The sequence below is a fragment of the Empidonax traillii genome, unplaced genomic scaffold (genome assembly GCF_003031625.1).
Source record: "Empidonax traillii isolate 1590-97213 ecotype Southwest subspecies unplaced genomic scaffold, ASM303162v1 scaffold20:size5563877, whole genome shotgun sequence".
In the NCBI taxonomy this organism is placed as follows: Eukaryota; Metazoa; Chordata; class Aves; order Passeriformes; family Tyrannidae; genus Empidonax; species Empidonax traillii.
In genome coordinates, this window is record NW_020955213.1 from 1,696,392 (window position 1) to 1,722,737 (window position 26,346).

The following is a 26,346-nucleotide window of genomic DNA, read 5'->3' on the forward strand; positions in this document are numbered from 1 at the left end:
AGTTACCACACATTGATATGCAACCCTTTATTATTGTATATAGATGGGAATTTGGTTTGATTCACCTGTTTTGATTCATGAAATTTAACTTCTGCATAGTTCTAACAATTTAAATTATGAGCAGGTGCCAATCAAAGAGAGAGGTCACCTACTTCAAGCACACAGTGATTTTCAGTGGAGTTTTATTGTACAGAAGCACATCCATGTGACCTCTATTTCTGTCCAGATAATTTATTTCCAAAATTTCCAGTCCAATTATTTAGTCATACAGTGGATTTCTTACCCAGAGCCAGATTTGAAAAGCTTACACACAGGCACATAAACACAGAGGATCAACAACTCATTAATTGTGCTCTGTGATAACCAGTTCCCTACGCTTCTGAACCTGAAAGGAGTTTGAGCTACAGAGGAGCAACACATTCACACTGCTGCAAATGACACCACGAGCTATTCTGAACTCAGACATCCTTGTCGGGGCACGGCAATAACAAAGAACTTGTGCTGCCGCCTGATCTCCTGTAGCCTGCTGTAAATCTGTAGTGGCTGTCTGAAGCCAGAGGAGCTGCATCATTACCTCATTACAGACACAAACAAGGAAAGAGTGATTTTCTGGATTGCAATTAGATTATTATAATTCACCACGTGACTTCCTTAATCTCACTCAAATGCCCTCACTTTAGCTGTGCAGCCTCCTTGATTCTAAATGCTTTCCTTTGTATGAATGCACTTTACTATCCCATGAAAGGTGGTGACAATTAATATGTACGCTCATTTAGAATTCTTTCTGGCATCTTCTTTCCTTTGAGACTATTGAAAGAGAGGCATTTACATATGTATAGTACAATGAACTCAGTCTTTCTTAACATCATATTTTACAAAACTGGTTGTGATGTCTGTGACAGCATTGTGATTCCACCACATGTAGGAGGAAGATCTAAGCCTAAGATACTTTGTTGGCTGCAAACGAGGAATTTTGATGTGGGAACATAAAAATCACTAATGGGGATTTACAAATGCTTTGTGTACAAAGATGTGCTTTAAAAAAAATATGACTCCACTAAGTAATAAATATTTACAACTTTGTTTCATCATTCATATAATGTCTAAGCATGAACCTTGAGCTTGCTGTAAACAACAGTCTGTAAGTCCAATTTTTTTTTTACTCCCAATTGAGCAAATTGGTTCAACATATTATTAGAAAATGACACTTAAGCTCTATTTTTTTCGCTATGACATATACAAAACTCATGAACTGTCTCAAGGAAAGAAGGAAAATGAACGTGCCAGAGTGCAGGTGCTATCGGTTGACTCCATGCTCCCTGTTTCAGATAACTGAGTCAGAACTCATTTTGTCAAACCTTGAATACCTCAGAATAAAGCTGGGCAATTTTCCTAATTTTGTGCAATTACATGTTTATGTGGGTGTGAGTGCGTGTGTATTTTTGTATGTGTGTGTATTAGTCAGTGGTTACCATTTCAAGAGAGAGAAGAGAGATGTTACTCAGCAGCCTTTCTCCTATGCACAAAAATTCAATTACAGTAAGCTTAGTGTGAAAAGTTCCAGAGCTTCCTAATTTCTGTGTTCTCCACCTCCTCTTTCTTGTCACATCAAGTCTTTACAGTCGCAGTCCCCTCTACCCTTGCCAGTTCTTGAAATTCTCCCTGTGGTCCCTGCTTGTGCTGTACCATGTCTCAGGCCCTCTCCCTCTCCCATCCTTGCTGTGATAAGAACCATTTGCCTTTCCTGTGGCAGCTGGTTAGGCCAGTCCTCTGATGACCTTTAGAGAGCCCATTCCCCTTGCTTTACAAAAGCCTGGTTCCATCCTCCTGCTTTCAGGGAGGCAGCACTCCCATCCTCGCTGTTCCCAGCCTCCGGTCTCTCCGTGTGCCCACTGCCTTCAGCGCCATTTACTGCACTTTACATCGTTACCCATTACGTGTGATTTCTGTAAACAACATGTTCCAGGCTCCAGCTGTACTTTACCATTAAAAGAGCTGTTACATAAGCGGTGTGATTGTTTAAATAAAAGGACCATTTTATCTTCAAATGTGAACTTTCCTTTCTCCTTAGCATAACAATGCAAGCTGTGCCAGTTCAGGGAGTACTGCCTGGGTAATGAACGGGGAAATTATTTTCCCTGTTCTGCACATGCTGGTGACCAGGCATGTACACTGCACTTTTCCACACCCTGCCCTCAGTGCACATACCCTGTGAATGCTTCACAAGAGATGCTCTCCCCTGGAGGTGTGGAACTCTTATGGGTACCTCTCATCTTATCCCCCCTAAAGGAGACCAGCCAGCCATGGCAACTATCTCCAGCCTGTAGTTCTTCTTTGGTGTGCATCAGATCTACTTTGAAAGACTAAGAATTGATAACTCATCACAGGTCTATGAAGAAGTCACGCAGGAAGGGATTTCATTGATACTGTTGCCAGTTTATACTACTTCAATCAGTAAAGCCAAAAAATGTTAGTTAAGAAAAGAAAAACTGTTACCCTCCTAGAAGATGACAGCAATGAGATCACCTCAAAACCAGTTCATAATAACATCACTAAAATCCAGAGTTGCTCATCCTGTAATCACTAACACCAATACAGACAACAGAAAAGATTTATTTAGACTCCAATCTGATCCTTCAACCTCTTTTTTTTAGTCATACCTTGGATGTGAAAAAGCAGTAGGATGACAGGCATGCATTTTCGTGAAAGCACTGCTTCTGAGGCTGGCTCATTTACTGGCACCACATCCCTTCACCACACTGTATCTTCCTACTTCTGCCAGGGAAGCAAAGCCTGTACCTCAGTTTTTCTACTCATTCCTTTGATACCAGCATCTCTCAGCTGACCCTACTAACATAGGTGAAGAGAACATTTCACTCTTTTGCATCTCTGAAAGTTCACGAAACTTCTCCCACATCCATGAAGGCAAAATTCACCTCAGCAATTTGCTCAGCCACATGAAATTCTATGTACTACATCACTGAACTCACTGTAGTTTAAATAACAGCAGTCATTAATGTGACATGACTAAGTGACCACACTGGAACATCTGTAGTGTCACATGAGCCCTCACAGTTGGCACCAAAGTACTTACTGAGAAAAAATTACCACTTATGTAAATCACTCTTTTCCTGAATGTCCTTGCTAAGATCTTGGACCGTGGCCTCCCACAGAAATGAAAGAGCACTTGCTTGCAGTCCCTCTTCCTTTTGCCTTGCTGAGTACCAAAGATCTGTGAGGGGTGTCTTTTCCTGACATGCAGCACGTTTGTGCCAAGTGAATGAACATCAGCTCTGATCTGAACACTCGTGTTTTGAGCTATGTATCCGGGACACGATACAAAGATCTACGCTTCTGTGGCCCACGAGTGAACTTCAGGGATGTGGAGCTGTGTTTGACAAGGGCACAATGAACTCACCAAAAAAGGAGGCCATCCAGGCAAATGATTCCCCAAGACAAATACAAATTCTATGACACCAGCTTTCTTTCAAGTGTACTAGAGGTCTGTAAGTTGAGATATACTTGGATATTCTGTGTGTTTGGCACAGAGCCTGGCACTAATTTGAAAGTGAACAGATCAACACATGAGTAAAGAAACAACCAGCCAACCCAAACCCCTCCCCACCATTCAAAATGCAGACATGTCCATGAGGCAAACATGTTTCCCATAATCTACGTTTGCTTAACAACTCCATAGTAGGGGAAGAAACAAGGAACAAGCTGCTGACCGAGTCACCAGGAAGGGATGCAGCAAATCACAAGTACCCTGGAGTGCTCTTTCAGTCTCACACACCTAAGCTCAAATTATTAAATAAAAGTAGAATAAGTGTATTCCATCCGGTTTTGACCTGATCACTTCTAGTTGGTAACCAACATGTAAATTTTTACACTCCACTACTCTGGTAGCAGACAAGTAGCAAACACATTTCTACACCAAGTAGCAAACACACTCTAAAGCTATTTTTTTTTTCCTTCTGCTTTTTCTGTTCTGTAAACCTCTAGTTTCCCCTGTACATACATTACAGTATTGCAACCTGTCATCCATAAACAGAGAAATATACACAAATAGATATGTCAGCTTGGTTGAGTGAACGTGAACTTGCCTGGTTCTAAAGGAGAATTTACAGGAACCATCTGGTTTGTATTTGCTCAGGATGGGATACAGCTAAACCTGCAGGAATTCAGAGCTGCTGAATTCAAGTAAAATACCTTTTCTTACCCCCCCCCCCCCAGCAGCTCTTTCTGAATCCATTTCACCTTGATCTCTTCTTTCATAACAACTTTGCACCTAATTCATCCCTTGTTTTATTCAAGTTTTAGGTCAGTGCAACTCCAATGTTTTTGAATGAAGCTGTGCCAGTGTAAAATGAGAGCAACGTAGTAAGGGATCAAAGAGTCCAATAACCAAGGACAAAAATAAAGATGCCGTAAGCAATGCTGTCACTTCTGTAAGGGGACTTGTTCATATGACTTTCACAATGATGTGAGCAAGTCTCCTGGGGTGGGACAGATAGGGATACCTCAGTACAACAATACGATCCCGAGTTTATCAAAAAAGCTGTGCTCTAGTTTTAGCTTTGCTATGCAAATCTTTGTTTAAACAATTTCCAACTGAATAATAATTGAGTGATTACAGCTTCTGGATGCAGGCTGGTAACAGAACAGATGTGATGGAACCACTTCAAAACCAGAGTATATTCTGCTTGAGGAAAATATAACAGGTAAACAACCATGTAGTGAAGGCAAAACTAGCACAGAAAATCAGAGAAAGGAATAATGTATTTGAGAAATGACAGAAGATGAAGAGCACTGTGCTGTCCAGTGGGCATGGGCTGTAGGGTATCCTCAATATGTATTATTAAGAACTCTGGATACTGATGCTATCAGAAACCTGACAGAAGGAGCAGGGAGGGCACTCTGTCACCAGCTGATGCTGAGATCTGGGAGCCATGGGCCCAGGAGTAGTGGAGAGCTCACCCAAAGGGAAAACTTTTTACATGTGAATGTCAAAATTCTAAAACTACATTAGCATTAAAAATAATTAAATTCCAAGCTTCGGAAGATCTGAATTAAAAAAACCCACCCAAACTGCTTAAGTACAGAGAAATTTCATCTGCGAAGCTCTACCCTGAGCCCAGGGCTTTGTCTCCCTAGCAGAGCCCAAAACCTAAAACTATGCAGTAAGCACAGCACTCTTACACAAACAATGAGATACAAATCTAAAAGCTAAGCTCCAGTGATATTCTTGGTCAGCACCAATTTCCCTGAGCGCCCTAAATTCTCCAGCAACGACATGTTCCCAGCAATATCAGCAAATCCAAAATAAACCATTTGCTGAGTATCCTGCATCCTACTGGCACCAGGAAGCTAACACCATAACCTTAATACAATGCCACAGCCTTGCCTTTATGAAGTCTTCTTTCCCTTTCACCTTTGGGCACTTCTAGCCCATGACCACAGAGTTTCTGGCAGCCTCACTTACTGCCTCTTGCATGGAGCAAGCCAGAGAAGCCTTGCTGCTTGTGACAGATCAGCCTTCAGCTGAAAAGCATTTGAGTTATATAACCAGAATAGGAGTTTCTTTGGTAAAAAGGAAGAAACCAAGATACACAGAAACTACCAATCATTTCCTTCACACCTATCATTACTCCTGTGCACTGCCTACTGAAGAAACCAGATCTAGTCACCATGGATAGAAAATACCTCTGCCATAATCCTCTCGATGTCAGACACCACAAAGTTGACCATAATGAGGCCTAAGTGAGATGCTCTGGCCTTCATCTGTCCTTAACTTCAAGCATATTTGGATGACAGCCTCTTATATCCTCTTTCTAGTCAGGAGAGAGAGAGATGAGGTGTAATTTTTCTGTGTTTGCAATGTGCACGGAAATAAGTGGAAGAAAATACATAAAAGAATGAAGTTGTGGAAGGCATCCCTATGTAGGTATCACTCACAACCTTTACCTGCAACTGAAAAACTAAAAGCAAACAAAAATCCCTATATATTGACTAGCACTCAACTGATGAGGCTAATTACTGCATGTTAAAAATACATATCTAATTGTGTTTACATATTCATCTCAGAAAAATATTCTAATTAGGAACCACAGAGTTAACAATTATCATTCTGTAAAGGAAAACCTAAGTTGTCTGCAAAACAACGGTAGCACATTCCACGTGAAGCCAGTTCTCAAAGGGAGAGCTTACAGAACTCAAAATCAGAGCATGTGCAGGTGTTGCAGGATGGGGAGGATTTAACTCATTTTTTTGGTGAAAATACTGAATTTGAGATGTATTTGGCTATTGTATGACTTGGAGAAAAACAGAAAATGAAGAGCCACCCAATAAATAACGGCACAGTGTGCTGCTGCTCAGCCATGGGCCAAGCTGTTCAAATCCCTTTCCCAAGGCTTGGCTCTGGTTGGTCTGAGCGAGGTGGTGCAATGAGCACTGCCTTTTATTTCCCAAACACAAGGTCTCTCCAGTGTGGAATGCTGACACTGGCATTGATGTGGCTGGATGGACTTCCTTCCTCTCTTCAGTGAATCTACAAAATCTCTGACGTGCCTCCACCTCAACAACATGTTTCAGCCCAGCTTCACTGTATCAGAAGCACATCGAGTGTGCGCCTGTCAGTCCCATGGAGTGGTCTGCACTTAGCACAAAGCACTGCACTTCACACCAGATGTTCTTGCGTCATTCGGATTTCAGAAAATTCTTACAAAAACATGAATAACGCTGACAACAACGCTAAATGACACTCAGAGCACCGCAAACTAATGGATTCATGGTCAATATTACCATACCAAATAGGCAAATTAAAAAATTTGACATAGAAAAAGAAGATTATTTGGTCTATCTCACAGAGAGAATTAGTAACAGAGCCAGTTTTCAAATTCAGGTTGTCCTGATCCATATCTATATTTATATTTATCTGTAACACTTTCAGAGATTCCTGTACCGCCTACAAACACATTGGACACTGAAATTATATAGTAGAAACATCCATATGGTATCTCAGAATACATTTCCCTCTTATTTTATTTGCTAGAGTAAGGTGAATAGCTCCCCGTCCCAGTGAGCTGGGATACTGATGGAAAGTGTCATTTACTATTAAAGGTAAAGTTGCAAAATCGTGATACAATTACAAAGAGAATTAAGAAGGAAAGTATTTAGTGGAATTATCACCTGAGAAAGGAAATAAAAATTAATTATTTTAAAGCTTAAACAACCTTTTAAGGTAAAAGAAGGCATCACTGCATTTATTCTGTTATAGGCAAGAGAAGATCTGGAAAAATGAAACATTCACTTATCAACAGCAAAGGATTTTGAATACAGCTAACACTTGGGCTCACATATCCAAAGAGTGAAAAACACAATTTCAATGTATGCTGAAATACTGAAATTGAAAATACTGAAAAATTGAAAATATTGATAACACAAGTTAACTCTCTAACACGACATGCATAGGTGTTTTAGCATGAATGTGCAAGAGTATTGCTGTCTGCTTTCTCTTAAAAACATGTTTGGAAGTGCTGAGTCTAAAAAATGATAAATATTATCCCTTTGAAGAAACAATCACAGGAGATTATGGTAATCAGACTATGAATTGAAATACATATTCATCACAAACCCCCCCCCCCTGGATTCACCTCTTGGAAAAAAAATTCTGCTACTGGAACTGTCCTCAAACATAGTAAAATTATTCTTTCTATCTGACCTTCAGTCAATCATGTTAGAAAAATATTTATTCCTCTTCCTAACCTTTAGCTACACATTCTGTTTTCAAACTACCTGAGCAAACAAATCTTACGCCTCTGAGAATTTTCATTAACAGATGCTATCAGCCTTTCAAAGTCTCTCTTCATCAACATCTCACCCTTTGGTATCCAGCATTTTAATTGCCCTTGCAGTTGGAATGTGTCTCATGTCTCAACCCATAAGTTAATTTCCTTTTATTTATTCTGAACACTAAAAAAAAAAAAGCAATCAAAGGGTGAGTACCGAGCTTAAAAATATTCTGAAATTTAAATGAGTTTTTATGATAATATAAATGATAATTTATGGATCCATATTCACAGCCTGCATATGTGTTTCTTTTTAGTCACTCAGCCATTTCTGCCTTTTTTTTTTGCTAATACCTGGCAATAAGGAGCTTTCATATAGCACTATCACGTATATTTTTTCAGTACAAGCATTTCTCTCCATAACAGTGATGTCTTTGTTAATTACAAGACCTCATATTAACTCTAAACAGGTTTGTATACCTCCTAAACTACTTGGTAATTCAGATTTGGTCTGAATTAGGCTTGAATATACAAATACAGTTCTACTTTGTTGACCAGAGCACAGAATATATCATCTGACCTGCTCTAAGCTGGTTCCTCTTGCAGTGAGGTCCCAGGATGACGATTTACAAAGTTAGCAGAGAATTCACATGGCATGAATAGGCAACACCTGACCCAGCACAAAGCTTGGGGGTAACAAGTTACCTTCCAGGACATTTACAGGGATGAGGCTGCAGATGAGGATGTGGTGGTGCAGTGCTCTGTACCAGTGACCAAACAGCATTCCTTCCTCCAGATTTGTGTTCTGTGCCTCAAAAAGACCTGGTTTGTTCTGCAGGGTGGTGACACACAACAGGCTCGTGTAACCTGCAGATTAAAGACTACCCAGGCCAGTCAGGAAATCCTATATTAGTCCTATTATCAATAAAAATAGAAAAAATATCTTGTTCTTGCATGCGCACGTGGTAAATGGTAAAGATTCTGTTCAATGATCTAGAAATGGTAATAACCAAGCATTTGAAACAACTAATACTTTTGCCTACGATCCTTTCAGAAATGGGGTCACTTCACAGTACAGCATAGGTAAACTTTTCACAGGTATCTGTCTTTCATCTTCAAAAATGGCTTGGGTAGGATGGTGGAACCAGGTTTTCAGAGGCAATGAAGATGCAGATGCTGAAGAACCTCAGTGGGTGAGGTACCTGCACTCCACTGCCTTCAATGGCAGCCAGACATAGATCCCATCGATGTGCTTTTCACAATGTGACTCTGCCTGTGTTGAAACTCTAAATACCTGTCCTGTGTGCCTTTGGAAATCACTTACAAAAATAGGATATCTGCATCTCAGAATATGTACTCTGTGGCCTGCTTAAAAAGTGGCACAGAATTCTCTACAGAATATGCTGTTAATTAGTTATTTCAATGCAACATGTTCAACAAGTGCACAGATAAGGACTGTCTGACTAAATGGGATGTACATATATCTGAGACAGACTATCAATTATTAGCTTGAAGAAGAGAAGGGAGATAGAAAATTCCCCTCCACGGTTGCAGTGTGGTAGAGTATCTGTTAGAAGGAAGGGGTTGCATGTAAACTGCATACTCCCTGTTTTCACAGTTTTAAACTAAACTGTTCTTAAGGTTTTCTCAGAGTTGTTTTGTAAAATTAGGAAGCCATAACAAACATATCCTTGGGACCAGTCAGGCTCAGTACTCCAATTATGTTGGGCTTTGCACGCAATTATGCTGCCAAGTGTTTATTATTATTTAAAATGCTTATATGTTATTTGAATATTCAATCCAATATTCAGTGAAACAAAAGAACTCTTTTATTGCATTTGCTTTGATATTATACTGATGCATGACTACTCTTCCATGACTGCAAAGCCCCACAAATCTGACTGCATGGTTAGCAAGCTACAATGGTAAAATATGCAAAAACTTTAGTATTATCTAATCTGAAGGAGAAAATACACAGTGAATGGCACACACAGCTGGAAGGCCAAGCACTGAGAGTTCTGATCTCCCAGTTTACCGTTACTGAACCCATTCAGGTGAAGAAGAATTTCACAGAACAAGGGAGGTCTCTGATCTGAAGAGTGGAAAGGTTGTAAGTGTTTTGTGCAAATCAATACTTCAAACCAGAAGGTTCTCGTTCCATCACTGCCCTCCTGCACTTCTTTTCAACTCTTATATTTCCCCCCCAAGTAAACTAAGTAAAATTTTAACACTTTCTGCCACTGTAATTATCTCCATGCAGGTATGAAATACAAGGCAAAACCAGGTCGGTCGCGCCTGCAAGCAACTGGAGTTGACTTCAATAAAAAATTTCCATCTAACCTTACTAATTATTAATGTACAGATGTTCTAGGCTCAAAATGTAATGCCTGTGCTTCCTCCAGGGAGCTGGTCCCCTCTGGCTGTACTCAATACTAAACTAACTTTCCCCCTGCAGTGAACTATCAAGCCAACATCTTTCTTTTTACAGCAAAAAGTTCTATTGTTGTTGTTTCTGGAAAAAAAGAAAATAAAAGAAAAGAAAAAGAAGCAAACATTTATAAAGCATATTTTTTAAACACTGGATTCTTATGACTATGCTATATACCATAGTGTATCAAGAGCTCTAGAATCACATTCCAGCTGCACTGCTGTGTTTAACAGCTCCCACAAAGGTCTTAGCTTTCAGCACCAGATATTTTTGCTCAGTGTTTGGAGCATGTGCCATCACTTCCCTCTCTTTTTATTCTTTTCAATGCAGCAAAAGTTTTGTCCCTGTTTTAAAAGGTCTACACTGTGCATCTCTGTCCTCATTCTTTGGATAGCCCTTTTGTCTCTCCTTTAATGGAAGTCTTGCTGTCTCCATTCCCATTTTTCAGAAATTGCCCTGTTGTCCTCCTCTGCTACACTTCATGGCTTCTGCTCAATTTACTTCCCCCATTGTGATTCACCTCTGTCACTTTGGATGATATGGAACTGAGGGAGGACTAGAAATAAAAGCATTGCTGAAAGACACAGGGCTGAGACCATGGTCCTGCTGCCATGCAGTGAAGCACATCTCCACCTCCACTGATTATGCTACATTAGTGCTTCAGGTACTCCAGGATAAACCACTTCAGACCTTCAGTCTACCCTAAGCACACTCCCAAATGTCTTCTGTTCTCAGGAATCTGGGCAGGAGTGGATTTATTCCATTATCTATCTCAAACATCAGAAGAGAAACGACTTTCCAATTCCTCAGCCTTCCACATAACACTCCCACCTCATTTTCCACATATAGTAATATTTTATTCTCCCTCTTCCATCCTGGAGCCATAACACCTTGGGAGTGAAGCAGCATGAGAATTAAATTAACGGTGTATATTCTAGATCAGCTCTTTCCCATTCCACTGCCAACACTCAGCATTAGCCTAAATCTGCTTCAGCTAAAGCTGTGTGGAATTTTTGTGGGGATTCAGAGATCACTTGCAATTATTCCACTCTTATTCCCAAAGAGATTAGTGTGTGCTATTCCAAAAAGAATTTACAAAAAGACCAAGTTTAGATCTCAGAATTTAAATCTGAGTGACAGGAAGGACCCCGTACCATTCAGAATTTAAAAATCAAAAACTTGCAATATTCTTCACATAATTCTTCAACTCTGCTATCAGGCCACGGCCACAAAGCCTGTCAATATCTGTAAATCATCTTGTTTACAGTCTAGTCCTGCAAATGCTTCTTTTGAAACAAAGTAATCACAAAGTATTTCACCTAATCACTAAACACTTTTCCAACAGTGAGTCCCAGGGAGTTTTGCCATTCACTGTGGAGGGAACAGCATCCAGAGCTGTATCAAACTGCTAAGGTTAAACACACATCTTCAGGATGATTTTGTACTGCAGGCACCACAGGTTTTGCACTGTGCAGGTGGCTTATTACTTCTGGTTGAACACAACTACATGGCTCGTCTCTTGAAGCTAAAAATTATCTTGTCCTGGCCGACTGCAGCAAATTATTAAAGATAAAGCAAAACAATACTTTACTTTGCTATACATAAAAAACTGAAAACCATGTCTCTTCAGCTCTATTCAACAGCTTCACATACTCCAACTTATCTGTCTTAGCTTCCTTCTGATGGATGTCTTCAACCACCAGTAACACTTACCAAAGTGGAAACTCACGGCTGTTGACAAGAAATGAGTATGCAGCTCTCATAGGATATCAGAAATAACTTTGGTCTTTAAAAAGAGCTGATTTTATACTGTCCAAAGTTGGGTAAATTTGAAGCCAAATTATAATATTCTAGGAAGTCACAGAGATCAATTCATGGCCAATTGACATGAGATTCAAGTAGTATAGAAAAGTCTAATACATTGGACACACCTCCCATTGACTTCTCTAGGAATTCTGAGTGGAGCTCAACATCTGGTGTGGCACAGGAAAGCACTTCCTTTGTATTTTCTTGTTTGATTTTCCTTTTAAATAAGCATTAATCACTGACAATGTGAGAAAGGTTTCACTCCCTACTGAAGCTTCAGTTCCTGTATCCTTCACACACTTCCTCAGAGCAACAACACTGAGTGTGATCTTCAAACACACTCTGGATCCACCTTTAGCACTCCAGTGCTTTTCCCTCCCTGGCTGGATCAAACTGCATCCCTCTGCACTTAGTTAATATAAAAAATATAAAATAAAACTGCAACACCTGTATCTGACATACACATAATAATCTCTGTGATCAATTGCTAAAAGGCTATTTCAAATATTCTTTCTCCCAAAAGTCACATGAATAATACACTTCATTTCTTTGGAAAGAATCCTAAGGTTAAAAAAAAAAAAAAAGTAAAGAGAAAGGGAGACATCTTTAAAGATAAAATATTTCTATGTGCCCTTATCCTTTTTTTTTTTTTTTTTTTGGCCAGAAGCCATGTAATTCTCTTCTGGCTGGCTTGTTCTGTCACAAACAGAGTGACCTTTATTGAATGGTCAGTAAATGTGATGGTTTTAACACGGCTGCAGTTGTGGTGAAACTGATGCACCATGATTGTACCCTTGCTCACAAAACGCAGGGGCTCCACTGGGTATTGTCAAAGCAACTCCGAGCAGCTGAATGCAACAATCCAATTAGTGAAACAAGCACAGTTCATGCATAAAGTCTCTTCCAGGCACCATTAGAAAACAATGTCCAGAGGCCTGCCTTTTAAACTACATTTTTATATTAACTGCAGAAGAAAAAAGCTGGGATACTTTGCAGTTTGACTTATCTGAAAAGACCAGAGGTATGGAAAGGGCCTCCTTTTATGACCCTGGCAGAGCTGGCTGCTAGAATACAATAGTATGCAGTGGTCTTTTATGGTCAGGGCCACAGCTGATGGTAGAGACACCAACTTCTCCATTCTCCACAAGGAATACAATAAGAGCTTGCTTTCCTGGCAGGGTAATTTGTTTTGTTGTGTAGCTTAATGGATTTTGGAGTCTCTACCCTGTTGCTTAGGATTTTTGCTTTGAAAATGGAATAGGAAGAAGGAAAAGCTCTCAGATCTAACAGGATTTTTATCATGGTATTTTTAAGGGCCAGTGTGAGAACGATGGATGCCACCAGGGCTAAGAGATAAGACAGTCTTAACATTAGATTTTGTTTAGGTTCATCTACTCCATCTGCAAAAATACTCTCACTGTGAGAGATGCAACTGTGTACCACAGCTTCACTTGACTCCTGGGGTGTCACAAGTACTATTCATCTTCTGTATGAGGCAAGACAAAAATAACAGGGATTAGGCTGCCTGTCTGGAAAGTACCAGGCAAGAAACATGACAGCAAGGAAACCTGACTGCTTATTGTCTGATGGCTCCTGTGTCTGGGCAGAAACTTCTCTCAGCAGCATTAGCTCTCGAGTAGCTTCTTACAAACTGACACGGTTCTGGCATGTTTCTGATAATCACTCCCAGTAAACATGCAAACTAACACTCAGGGCAAAGGGAAAGCATCTCTCATTTACATCAGTAAAACAATATGTTATTATTCACTTTGCTAACTTGTTGCCTAAGTGAACAATGTTTAAGAAGTCTACAGAGATAATGCATTATCAACATTACACATCAGTTCGAAAATGTCATGGGGACAAGACCATAATGAGCAGAAAATAAAACAAACATGGAAAAGTTTGTTCTGCACCTGAGCAATTTTAACCAAAACTGGTATGTGGAGATTACCAAAATAATGTCTTGATATATTTCTTTTTGACAAAAAAGCAGCACGTTTATTGTTGGCTGGTTTTCTTCTGCAAACTGTGGTCAGTGTGGTCTCAAATAAAGTAGAAATGTTTTTGATGCCCTGCATGAATCATATCTGGGTGCATAACTTCACTTACTGTTTATGGAAGTGTCCCATTAGCAATTACAGCTCTTTTAGTTCAGTAACAGAGCTGATGAATTTTTTTTTCCCAATTAACATTGCATTCACTGAAGAACAGACATTTAGGAGAGGACCACAGCTGCAAATTAATTTAGGTCAAGCTGAATTTATAACTTAGGCTGAAAACCATGAAGGAAAATATTTTTCAAAATCACAGTAAACGACTTTTCAAAACTGAACAAAGATTAGACTACAAGTTAGTCTTGAAATAACATAGACCAGATTTCTTAGAGATAAACTAACAATTCTCGGTTTGGTCCAAAATGAATGTTGTCATTTCTATTTCACTCAACATTTCCCACTCTTTCTCAGGCTCCACTTGACTTTAAGTTATTCTTTCTAAGCTTTAGTTCTGTCAGTTAGGAAAGAAAATATACATTTGTCACTTATGTTGAAGAACCTAGTGCTATGCTATCACAGGATAAAGAAAAAAGCCCTGCAAAGGAAACGAGAAAAGACTGTGAAGAGTAACTTGAGAAGAAGACACTGCACCAAGGAATATTCTGTAAAGGACAGTCATTAAAAAAGACTAAAACCAGGGAAATACAACAGTTTCAGCTTTTCTTTAACAAATATGTTCCTAAAAATCCCTGAAGGATCACAGAGAAATCATTAGAACATCATTTTTATTAGTTTACAGAAAACTAGTTTCCCTTGTGGTACAGTAATTTCCGTTTTTATTGCTTCTAGACTGTGGTCTCTGTGTGACAATTGAGGCCGCTACTTTTCATACTGTAACTCATATAAATACACCTCAAGCAATAAAACTGAAGCTAATTCTCAATTTTCTAGCAAAATGTCCACTGAAGCCTCTCCATTTCCCTTCATTCCAGTGTAATAATCAGCAATTATTTGTTTAAAGTAGTTCCCAAGAATCCCCGCAGATTGCTGCAGAAACAGAGAGCAAAAATGTATTCCCTCCCCACCTTCAGTAATGACTGCAGGTTAAATACAGTAATTAAGAGAAGTTCTACCATTTGACCTCAAGAGTGGTATAAAACAAGACAATCAAAATATTACAAAGCGGTCCACAGCAAAACTCCTCATTATTGATACAATGAAGTCATTGTTCTTAAGCAAACATTTTAAACAGCATCCATTATTCATGTGAAGTCCTAAAGATTACCTATCTGGGATTTAGAAAAAAGAACACATTTGAATATCAAAAATTGGCAGATTTTTTTTCATCTTCTTTCACAATAATGATTTTGTACAGGTTTTTATCTCTGTGTTACTATTCTGTTGTTTGAAATGGACCTGTCAAGAAATTATTTTTGACCACATTAGGTCAGACCTTCACCTGTGCAAATCTGCATTGCTTCACTTCAAAGAAATGCAATAAATGGTTTCTGCTATGCTCTGAGGCATATGCTGATTTTTACACAACTGGTTAGATCCAGTAGCAGCCTGAATTCCCCACAGTAAAGGTTTTAATGTTAAAAACATTTTGACAAAATCCAGCTTTATAGTCAGAGGGAGGTCACTGAAGTCACAAAAACACTATCTGCAGAAAAAGGCACATGAATATCCCATAAACCAAGACGATATCTATGCAAAATGAATAGCACTTAAAACTTAAGAACAAATAACAACATTGCTCCCGTTATCTTTCTATCTGTAATTTTCATAAGAGACCCAATAAAGTGTTATGAGGATGCAGCTGGCATCTAAAATTCACTCTGAGCCACACAGTGATGTGTTTACATTGCCCACTCTGGCCAGTTTTTGAAGAAGGTCAATCCAGAGACTACAGAAATTAAATCTACATTGTAATGGTCTACAGCTGCTTACACTTCTTGTGTTTGGTTTCATGTATATTATTAATGAGAACTCAGTGTAGTTCTATACAGGTCAAGCTTTTGAAATCACTGTTTTCATTTATGCCTCTAGATGTGTAGTTTCACAATAATTGTTAAAATAACAGAAATTAATGCTATATAATTAAGCTGAATACTTCCCTATTGGAAACTGGTGCTTTACTGCAGAGATATTATTATATGGTTCATGTGAAAAGCATTGTTTGGTCTTGTATGTTTTGAATGCTGGGTGCATTTAGACTCTTCTCTGATTTGTAGCACAAGAAAAACATGCAAACCAAACTGGTCATTATTAAATGTATGCCATTCACATCCATTTTGCTGCTTTCTTTGAGAAGTGTAGCTAAATGGTTCCAGAGAGGACAACTACAATAACAACTACACCAATACAGTACAGATGCACATGATTTTCACTTGCATCAGCATATCTAAAACCAGACAATTAAGCAATGAGACAACCCTGAAAAATGCTTCAGGGCACCCAAATTCATGTTAAAATGTGGAAAGTAACTATGCCTTTTTATTACTGTTTTTTTCTTACTGAAACAGGACAAGAACCACACTGTGATGAATATGTTCCAAAAGTTTGTGTTCAAACTGTCTCCATGATGTGGAATATCTCTAAAAGCACCACAGACACTTGTATAACGGAGGCAGTTCATTGTAAGGCTTTTTTAAAATAGCATAGCATGAAACTCAAACTGTCAGTGCATAAATTACTGCTGCCTCGAGGCTGCAATAACTTATGCATCCTTGTATTCACCCTCCTATACCTCCCCTTCAAAGAGAAGCTCAGCTCTCGCCTCCTGCCCCCACCTCTCCACCTCTTTGTGGCAGCCGTTACAATGCCATTAAAAATCTGTAAATGCCATTGGAAGTCCTGCCCATTCCACGTGAGGTGAAGGAGGCAGAGAACTGCGTAACAAACATCAGAAAAAAAAAAACAAGCAGGAGGGTCTGGGGGTTTATTTTTTATAAATCTCTGCCAAAAAAAAATGTTATTGTAATAATTACATTCATAGAACTCATTATTATTTGTCTACAGTCCGGCATAATTTGATTTTATTCCTTTAATAAAAACTTAACCTAATTTGAGGTTATAATTGTCAGTTCATGGACAAACCCAGCTGATCAATAATGGTAGTACTACTAAGCAATAGGCAATTCTATCTAGAGATCCATTACTGACCTCACTGTAGTCAGCTGCAAGATTTGATCTTGCTGAGCCAAACAATGTCAGGAGACTGGCTTCTTTATTTTTCATTTCCCTATTTTTGTTCTTTTTCTTTTTCAATCCCCTTAAAGAATAAAGCCTTATCTTGCTAATAAAAGATGTGCTAAACCACACAGACTGTAGACTAATATTTGCTCCTAAAACCATAATATCCCCTTGTTTAAGCTGGGGGGGGAACTAAGATTGCAGCAAATAGCATCCTTTGATCTAGAAACACACAATATCTTTAGTCTTCAGCTCAGATCATGACAGAAGCCAGTCTACGACACTGTTATGTGTATATAATGCTGGCAAAATAATTAAATTGCACTGAAAGGATTTTATACTGCAGTTCTGACTTAAACTCATCCAATTAAATTCTTGATGAATTAATGCACATAGACAGAGGTCAGTGTAGTATATGAGTTTGGCATTTCATAAAGATGAGTGACAATTATGGATTCTTTCAGATATTTCAGATGGCTCAACAGGACATAATGTAACTGAAAACTACAATCAATAGAGCAAATATATTGTTTATATCACAACTTCATCCAACATTTTAGTTTATTTGATGTATTCATCCATTAGAACCACACATAATTCAGTATTAACTACACCACTCATACTGAGTTGAAGGCACCCAAGAGTTTTAACAAATGCCTTCCCACATTAATTCCGAGACTATAACATTATTTTTATACCACCCAGGGGATCATAGTGTAAATTTACATGGCCATATATAGCCTTTGCTACAAAAGTGACAATATTATGTCCTTAAGATTGACCAGCATGAAACGCTGTGCTAAAAAAAGACACCTGAACATGTCTGCCTTATTTGCCATCTGATGGCTTCAGAGTGTCTGAAACATTTTAAGGTACCTGCAGAAAATCTTTAATGACCATTGTAATGCATTTTCTTCTCTGGAAAAGTCCTCTTAACAATGACTATGAGATCTAGCCAGCTTAAGAACAGCTCAGAGCCTCTGCATTTGAGAATGCTTTGTACACCACGAAACAAAACCAGGACAGGAGCAAAAGGGCTTTTCATTGATTACTGGCCATTTCATTAGGCTACACTAGAATGGCCAGGAGTGGTTTTTACTTAACAAAGGGGAAAGAAGACTCAGTTAAATACTCACAACACATAGGTGCTGATTAAAAAAACACCACAACTAAGGAGAGCAATTTGAACATGTCTTTAGCCTTGGGTAGTAGGGTTCAATGCAGAGTGTAAAGTGGTCTTGCTCCTTTATAACCCTATTCTCAAGTACAGTTGGGCAGATTATCAAAATCTGAGTCATCAAAAATGAATTACTTGTCTCCTGAACATGAATAGAAAGTGGAGAAATAACTCATAACTTCATAAACAGCTGAAGAAATGCTACGAAGATATTACCACTTTATGTAAATAACGGTAGTCCTCTTACGTCTGGTATGTGCACAGCCCTATTAACTCATTGCATGTTATTATTATCATTATAAAGCACTGACAAAAACATCCCCTCAGCAAACAACACCTCAGAAGCTCCTAAGAAACCTTAACAGCCAGTGCTGGGTATGTGTTAAGCTGTCCAGACCGATGCTGTTACGGTGTCAGCTCGGCACTGTGGTGCTCACGGCTTCCCAACACGCCCAGCTCCAGCACTGGGGCACAGAACAGAACTGGGCTGTGTTTCCAGCAGTCACAGCTCTGGCTGATGAAACTCTTCAGTCTCAGACAGGATGCACTAGCCCACACTGCTCACTGCAGTCCCACCTGGAGGGGGCAAATCCACACTCCAGGGCACACCTGCGTTGTGGAGAACTGCCTGAGGAATCTGGGCCTAAACACTGCGGGAGAAAGGATTCAGCATTAAAGGGGATACTTTGCTGCTCTAGGAGATGACAACTCTGTTCAGTTTAACCAACTGAGGAGGGGCCCTGACTAAATGCTGCTAAGCTGTGCAAAGCATTGACTGCTGATTTGTTTCCTTGGGCTGCTGACAACCAAGGTAAGTCAGAAATACTTCTAAGTGCAAAGCAACAGTCTGTGAACACGATGAGCTCAGGATAAGGAGGAATAAAACCTCAGGTCACCTTTCCCTCCCAATGATTCTTTGCATCATGAATCAAAGCAAAAGAGGTGGCCAGGAAAAGCTATGCATCTGGAGCTGAAGAAATGAATAATTACTTGTTACCAAGTATAAAATTCATGTCAGGAACTTTTAACTTTTTTTTTCTTTAGGGATTAATACTTAATCACTTTATGGAGCTATTTTTCATCTCGCTGTACTACTGTATCTTATATACCTCCTGAAATGCAGGCTCACAGTGCTGTCCTACCCTGAATTGCAAGAAGAGAATTCAGAAATAAAAAAAAAAAAGGAGGTGTGATATTATATGTCTCATGAGAAACCAGAGAAAGTCTATCTCTAAAAAGAAAAATCCTTTAAAAACTCCTTAACCTAAATACAATACAAGGTCATTTTACCTGCCAGCTGAGTGGGTTTGTTACAAATGCATTCACATTTATTCTTCTTCTACAAAGCACTTGAGTAATCTTTTCTGGGAAGAAAAAGGCACGTGGTCAAACTAGTTTGGTAAATTCTCTGAAGCCTTAAAGAAGAAACTAAGTCTAAAAGGGCCAAGTGTCATAGATGAAGGAAAGTACTGAATCTATAACTAATGGATTTGTTAATATAAACTCCATGGTAAACACCTTTAAATATCTCCCTTAAATGCAAAGCTTCTAAGAAATCCATTACGAGTTTCTTCAAAGGCTCGAGTATTTTTCTACGTGAAAAGGGAAATTCTTGGTAAAATTTAAGGGAATTCTTGTGCAGAGTACAAAAAGCTGCTTTTCATTAATAACCATGGCCACTGAATTCCAGTATGACATTCTGCAGATCTTAAGTCAAAGCTCAACAAAGGTATTTCCACATACATAAGCAGATGAAGACCAGGTTGGTAACCTGCTGATCAATACATCAAATCTTCCATCTGAAAACTGGGACTGGAACCCCTTGCATATCAACATTCATTCATTGTTGTTTGAGACCATCAAATGAAAATCACTTTAGGAGCACAAAGCCTTCAACAAAACTAAATGTTTACACACCATTCACCCAGCATGATATAGTTCTGTATCAAAAGAAATTCAACCTGCATATGAAGTCTCTCTTTTAGTAGTGAGCAAAGAACATGTCATTGCTCAGCTGAGAACTGTTCTGGAGTATCTCAGGTCACCCTATGAAAGGAGAAGCTTTAATTTACTAACTTGTTGAGATACTCCATTTTACTCATATATTCCTCAAACATTGGAGAAATCTCTTCTGTGTTTGGCGTTTTTTTAATCACTTGGAACTGTTACAGTCATTCCATTAAGCCACAACCGCCTGTGCTCACTCCACAGAAGTTTTTCACTCAGTGAATGGTTCATTTGCCTGGGCTGAAAACTTTCTCACTATCACATCAAGCTCACAGAAGTGTGTGGTCTCCCATAGTGCATGCTGGTTATCTGTTCCCTCGTTGTGAATAAGAAACAGCCATTGTTGCATAAATTCCATGTGCCACCAATAATAGCTGTCACTCGGGTTAAGAACTACGATTTCTAGCTGAAGAGATATGCACAGGAAGAGTAAACACACAGTCAAGATCCACTGAAGGGTGATAACGTCTGCAAACTTATAAGAATACTAACATGCTAAGTAATTGCCACCTTAATTGCATTAAGGCATAGGGTGTCAAAATGTCTTTCCTTTGGAAAACTCGTGATAACCAGAACGTGCTCCTCCCTTGAAATAAGTAGTAAAGTTCACACACTAATTCAATGCTACATATCTCTTTTTTAAACACACCTGAAAATTGCTTCCTCCTGATTCTGTGTTAAACAGTGCTGCTGTCTTCAGTCAAACTCAAAGTACCAGCCCCCTTATGCAAACTTAAGTCAGTGAGACAGTTGACTTCCACGACTAGAATCAGCCCAGCTCCCCGGGTGAAGCCAGCCTGCCTTGCTGGGAGCATCTGAGCCAAAGACTTCAAAGTTTTTAAAGCTGTTCTGCATATACAGACGGAAAATAATAAACTCAAGTGAAATAACTTTCAGTAACTCCTAAATCCGTTGGGTGAGATGGGTTAAACAAAAAGGTTTGATAAAGATTTATCCACAGTCTTTTGCGTGCAGGTATTCTTTTCTACAGCCTTCCTTTCTAGTCTAAAAAGTCCCACGTCCTCCACAGGATCAACAGATTCCACCTTGTCACCTCTGGTTGTAAGCAAAGCCTTTCCATCACCTCTAAGGCTTGGCTTTGTGTCAAGTCCTTTCCTTTGCCTCGGAGCAAAAGGGCAAACAATGCCTCTCATGTATCTTTGCAGCCCCTTCCCTCTCTACCTGCACTGGGAAACTATCTTGAACTTCAGCTTTGTTTCAAGAAATCTGGAGAAGTGAGATACTGACCATTTAAGCCTTGCTGATGGCCACATAAAATCAAATGACAACTAAAGCTTCTGCCACTTAAATTACTAGTGCAAACAATGAAAAAAAATATTAAAAGTTATGGCTCTACCAAAAGCTGATAAAACATGCATATTTATGAAAAGCTAAATATTTAAATGCATGCATTTACACGACTTAGCTTATGAATACAATCATTCCCAGATTAATCTCTAAGGCTTTGGTGAGTAGAAATGCTGTTGGTTCTCCTGTTTACTGCATAAGATATTCAGGGCCTCAGCTCACTATCCCGAGAGTTTCAGTTGCTTTCAGTAGGACTGTGAGGGTGCACACATCCAGAACTTCCACAAATTTAGATTTCCAGAAATTATTTATCCAGGGCCTGCCTGTTCGTGCTCTGTATACTGAATGTTCTGACTCAGGTTTATGACCTGATTTCACATAAAGTCAAGTTAGATACTGACACTTCCTCAGCCACAACTGGATTCACAGCCAGTGTGAGTGATGCTACCATAATACCCTCTTCTTCATGAATGGGCTGACACACTTCCTTATTCTCAGAGGTCCCATGAAACAAGACACGGTTGTGTTGCACATGTGTAGTTACTCCTCTTGCTGGAAAGCACTGCTAACAGTAGTGTGTGTTCCAACAGCTTCAAAGGATGCTCAGGCATTTGGCCTGGGCATCTCAGCACCAAACTGAACCCACCGTGTACACACAATGCTTGTAAAGAGGCACAAGGCTGCAGCACAGCAAACCCCATGAACTCAGTGCTGTTGGTTTTCAGCTGCATCTCAGTCTTGCCAGCATGATACATCTCATGCTGGATGACTTTCAAAGTTGACTCGCTCTTCTCGTTCATAAGCTAGAAAAACGGTTTAAGCGATTACCAGGGGTAAGCTGAACAAATAGCAGCTAATGGGAAAGATCAGGAGAAAAATGCTTGAGGCTCTCAGTCCACCTAAAAACCGGCCAAAATTCATTCTCCCACACAGGGTCTCAATGTTTGTTTGGGTAAGGATCAGTGAAAGGGCTTTCTTCTGTATCTGTGTACCACAGAGACCGAGATAAAAGCAGCCTGTATGAGACTTTAGAGATTTCAGAGGACATAAATGGAAAGTGATTATCAAAAGCTAGACTTAACTGTTCAGGCTCAGATTATTCCCAAACACATTTAGGCAGTAAAATCAAACAGTAAAGCAATCCTGGAATATTTCAGTTAAGATCCTGGCATATTTCCTGTGCAGAGCCTTGGTTCATACATTATACTGCTGAAAGCAACACAACAATGCACCCTTAATAAGAATGTCAAGGTTTGCCTCTCTGTCAGGGTAAATTACTTATATTTCATACAAACATTGCTAAGCAGTATCTACAACTTTCAATTCTATATAAATACAAATTCTAGGCATTATAATATGGTAAAATCACTCACCTCCAAAAGGCTGATTGTGAAAGAAACAGATCATTTTCTTATTGCATGTAAGTGCATGAAGTATGATTGTTCTTTAAATCTAAATAATGGATTTTCTCTTACAAGCGTCTTTACACTGTGTGTGTTCTCCGTTGTACCAGAGCATGAAAACCTGAACCTACACCACACATCCTTTCAAGAAAAGCCATGCAAAAGATGCCACATTCTGTGACCATGCTATAAGTTCTCTTTTGACCTAGAAGAAAATTTCTGGATGGCATTTACTGGGGCACATAATTCTTCAAATGTACAGACCTGTGACATGGAGGCTGAGCCTCAGCTCGGAAGGTTTTGCCAAGATTTTATTCCCTGCTGTGCATTTCCCACTATATAAAGAAGTGGGAAAGGAGAATGAGACAGCTCATCTACGTAGCTACCTAACTGCTAGCAATTGATACTGTCTGCATGTCATCCCCATGAACCTGGGCTGCTATCCAAAACAGTCCTGTACAGAGCCAAAAAAACTCAGAAGAATCAAGGTTTGCAGTAACTCTTCCTTGTTTTGTCACCTCTGGTGTTTTATAGGCTTCCAAACAAGCTTTGTATGTTCCATTATTCTTCACCACAGACTGATTTTTACAGAAGAAAATGTCAAGATTTTAAATCCTTTCATACTTTTGAAAGCACAAGGAAAATAAATTGCATCGACCTTACAGGTGCAACTGAGAAGAATTAAACAGGTATAAACATACTAGCAAACCAGAACTGTAATTTTAAAATGGACCAAGCCCATGTTTAATTCTGAGAAAAGCATAAGCCAGCATTAAATCCTTTTTTCTTTATGCAAGGGATTCAGAGCAGTTCTTCAGTTAGTGGAATAACTCCCCTGCTCTGAAAAATAAACATGTTAATGAACAGCTCTGCTATTGATTCTCTTGACATTTGACTGATCAGCAGGTGCTGAATTCAGGGTTTATTAATGCTGGTGTAGCTGCTTCCACTGGTTTCGTTTTCCCCCTTCATTGAAGAATGATCTTTATAAAGAAAATAAAAGTTCCTGACATGCAGAAATACAATACAGAGTTTAACAAATCAGCTACATGGAAGGAGGAATTCTTTTGCACCTCTCTGCTGATGGAAGGTGCTTATAAACAGGAGTCAGTCATTCTGTGTTGGGTTACATTTTCCATTGCTGTTTTCAGGAGAGACAATTCACGAGAACACAACATTCTAAAATCCCTAGGAATCTACCAAGTACTAAACCAGTCTTCTCAGATTCCATGAAAATTAATCTTACCCCAGATGTTTTGCAGAAAAAAATATGTTCTACATATGAGTAATTTTCAGCGCAACTCTTATTTCATTAGAAAAAAAAGAATAAAAATCCATCAATTTAATTTTGTGGAAGCTATAATGAGCCTGGTTCCACATACTGCTTCTTTTATCAGCTCCAATCTCTCATTCTCCAGGGAATGCAGCACAGAAGTGTCTTGTCCTTTGATAGCAATAGATAACTAACCTCATTTTGTAAAAGCAGAACTAAACAGAGTTATTCTTTGACTTCAGCAGGAGCAGTGAATCAGACCTCATTGCCTTGTACTGAACCCATTTTAAGGCAATTTGATGCCTTACACATGATCATTGAGAAGCTTCCATTTGTACCTTTTTTTCCCCCCCCTGCTCTTTACCTGGCATTGCTTTATGCAACAGGGGACCAGAAGGTTTGGTATTTAAAAGAAATAGGACTGGTTGTATTTCCTGAGGCTGTATTTTCAGGCCTTCTGCATCTGTACCCATCCATTACGTTCAGGTCAAATTTCTGCCTTTCTGTAGCATTAAGGATTAAAGATGTAATTGCTTTTAAAGCAGACATTTTCACCTCTCCTTAGCCACATAACCTGGGGCTTTAGATTAACACCTCGCTGCCTCAGCCTTCACCGAGCCAGTGTTAACCAATTAAAAAAAAATATTAGCCAACGATAACCTTATTTATCAAAACTTCTTTTCCTTGATTGTAGGCCACACTAGATACATACTGACAGGCTAAACCAAAACCAAATGACAGAAATACTTCAGATTTAGTGAGGTATTTGTTACAAGGCCACAAAGACTGGGATCTCTCTGCACCTCTGCCTAGACTGACCTGCTGCTGAGTTGATAGACATTACACAAACCAAGATAGCACTTTCATGTCCTGTGATGACTCCTGTGATCCAAAGGAAGAACACAAAGACTTGATGCAAATCACAGAAATCACTTGGTGTGATCTTGTTTAAACGACCTACATGACAGAAATCAGTGTCTTTCTGCACAGTAGGTATGACAAATCAAAGTAACTCAGGACAAAATGACTGTGCTACACTGACAGATGGAAAGTGAACGATCTGTACAAAGTTCTGTTTCTCTGGCGAAAATAAACTGAAATGAAGCACCATGAAAATTTAAATAAACAAAAGCTTCAGTATTATAATTCCCTGTACCATTTTTATAATTAAATGAGAAGTACTTCACACTTTCATGCAATAATAAGATGACTGTGAAAACCACAAGCTCACCTCTCCACACATTCACACCTGTGTTACTCTGGTCCACTGACCTCAGTGGAACAATATCTGATTTAAAGTAAAGCAAGAAGAGAAACAGACCTGAAGGGTGAAAGTAAACCTGAGGTTTTGGATGAAACATAATTCTCAGCATGAGATGCAAAAGGTGACTTTCCTGACAAGTGGTACCCAAATTCTTAATAGCTTTCTCTATGTAACCTCATCTCATCTCATCCTGACATAATCTTAATTAGTCTTAGTTCTACTGCAGAGAAGCCTACTGAGGCAGTTAGCACCATATAATTAATCAGATACTTTGCACACATCACAGCAACCAACAGTGTCAACTTACTGATGTGAGTTAATACAAACAGAAACCAACCCTGCCTTTCCCTTTCACATGATCTAAACACATGAGGCATGGAATGAACAAATGAATATTTCTTCTATACACTGCTAAAGTCCTTTCTTTCCTTAGCAGCCATTTCCTAATGCTTCATTACTCTGCGAAGTAAATATTTTTTTCTTGTGGTACAAGGAAAGAACATGGAATTTGATATTACCCTTAAATTTCTGTTTCTCCATAGAAGAATTAGCCCAGCAACTGAAATAAGTAATGATATAATTCTTGCTGTTGAAAATCATGAATCTCATACTCTATTCTTTTTCTGTGTGCTTTAGAAGTTTTTAAGAAACTGAATTTTACACCTGCACATAACTACATATCCGAGAGCACAATCTGCAAC

General features: G+C 39.1%; 1 protein-coding gene across 6 annotated transcripts in view; it reads right to left on the reverse strand.

The window, feature by feature from the left end:
* The window catches only part of GRIA3 (glutamate ionotropic receptor AMPA type subunit 3), a 143,513-nt gene that overhangs the window by 79,280 nt on the left and 37,887 nt on the right, over positions 1–26,346 (reverse strand). The window contains exon 1 of one of the 6 annotated variants that reach the window (XM_027898257.1): positions 640–766. The exons of the other annotated variants lie outside the window; for them this stretch is intronic. The gene's annotated coding sequence lies outside the window, so the exon portion shown is untranslated. Of the gene's footprint in view, positions 1–639; positions 767–26,346 lie in introns of those variants that run through there. 6 annotated transcript variants of the gene reach the window in all.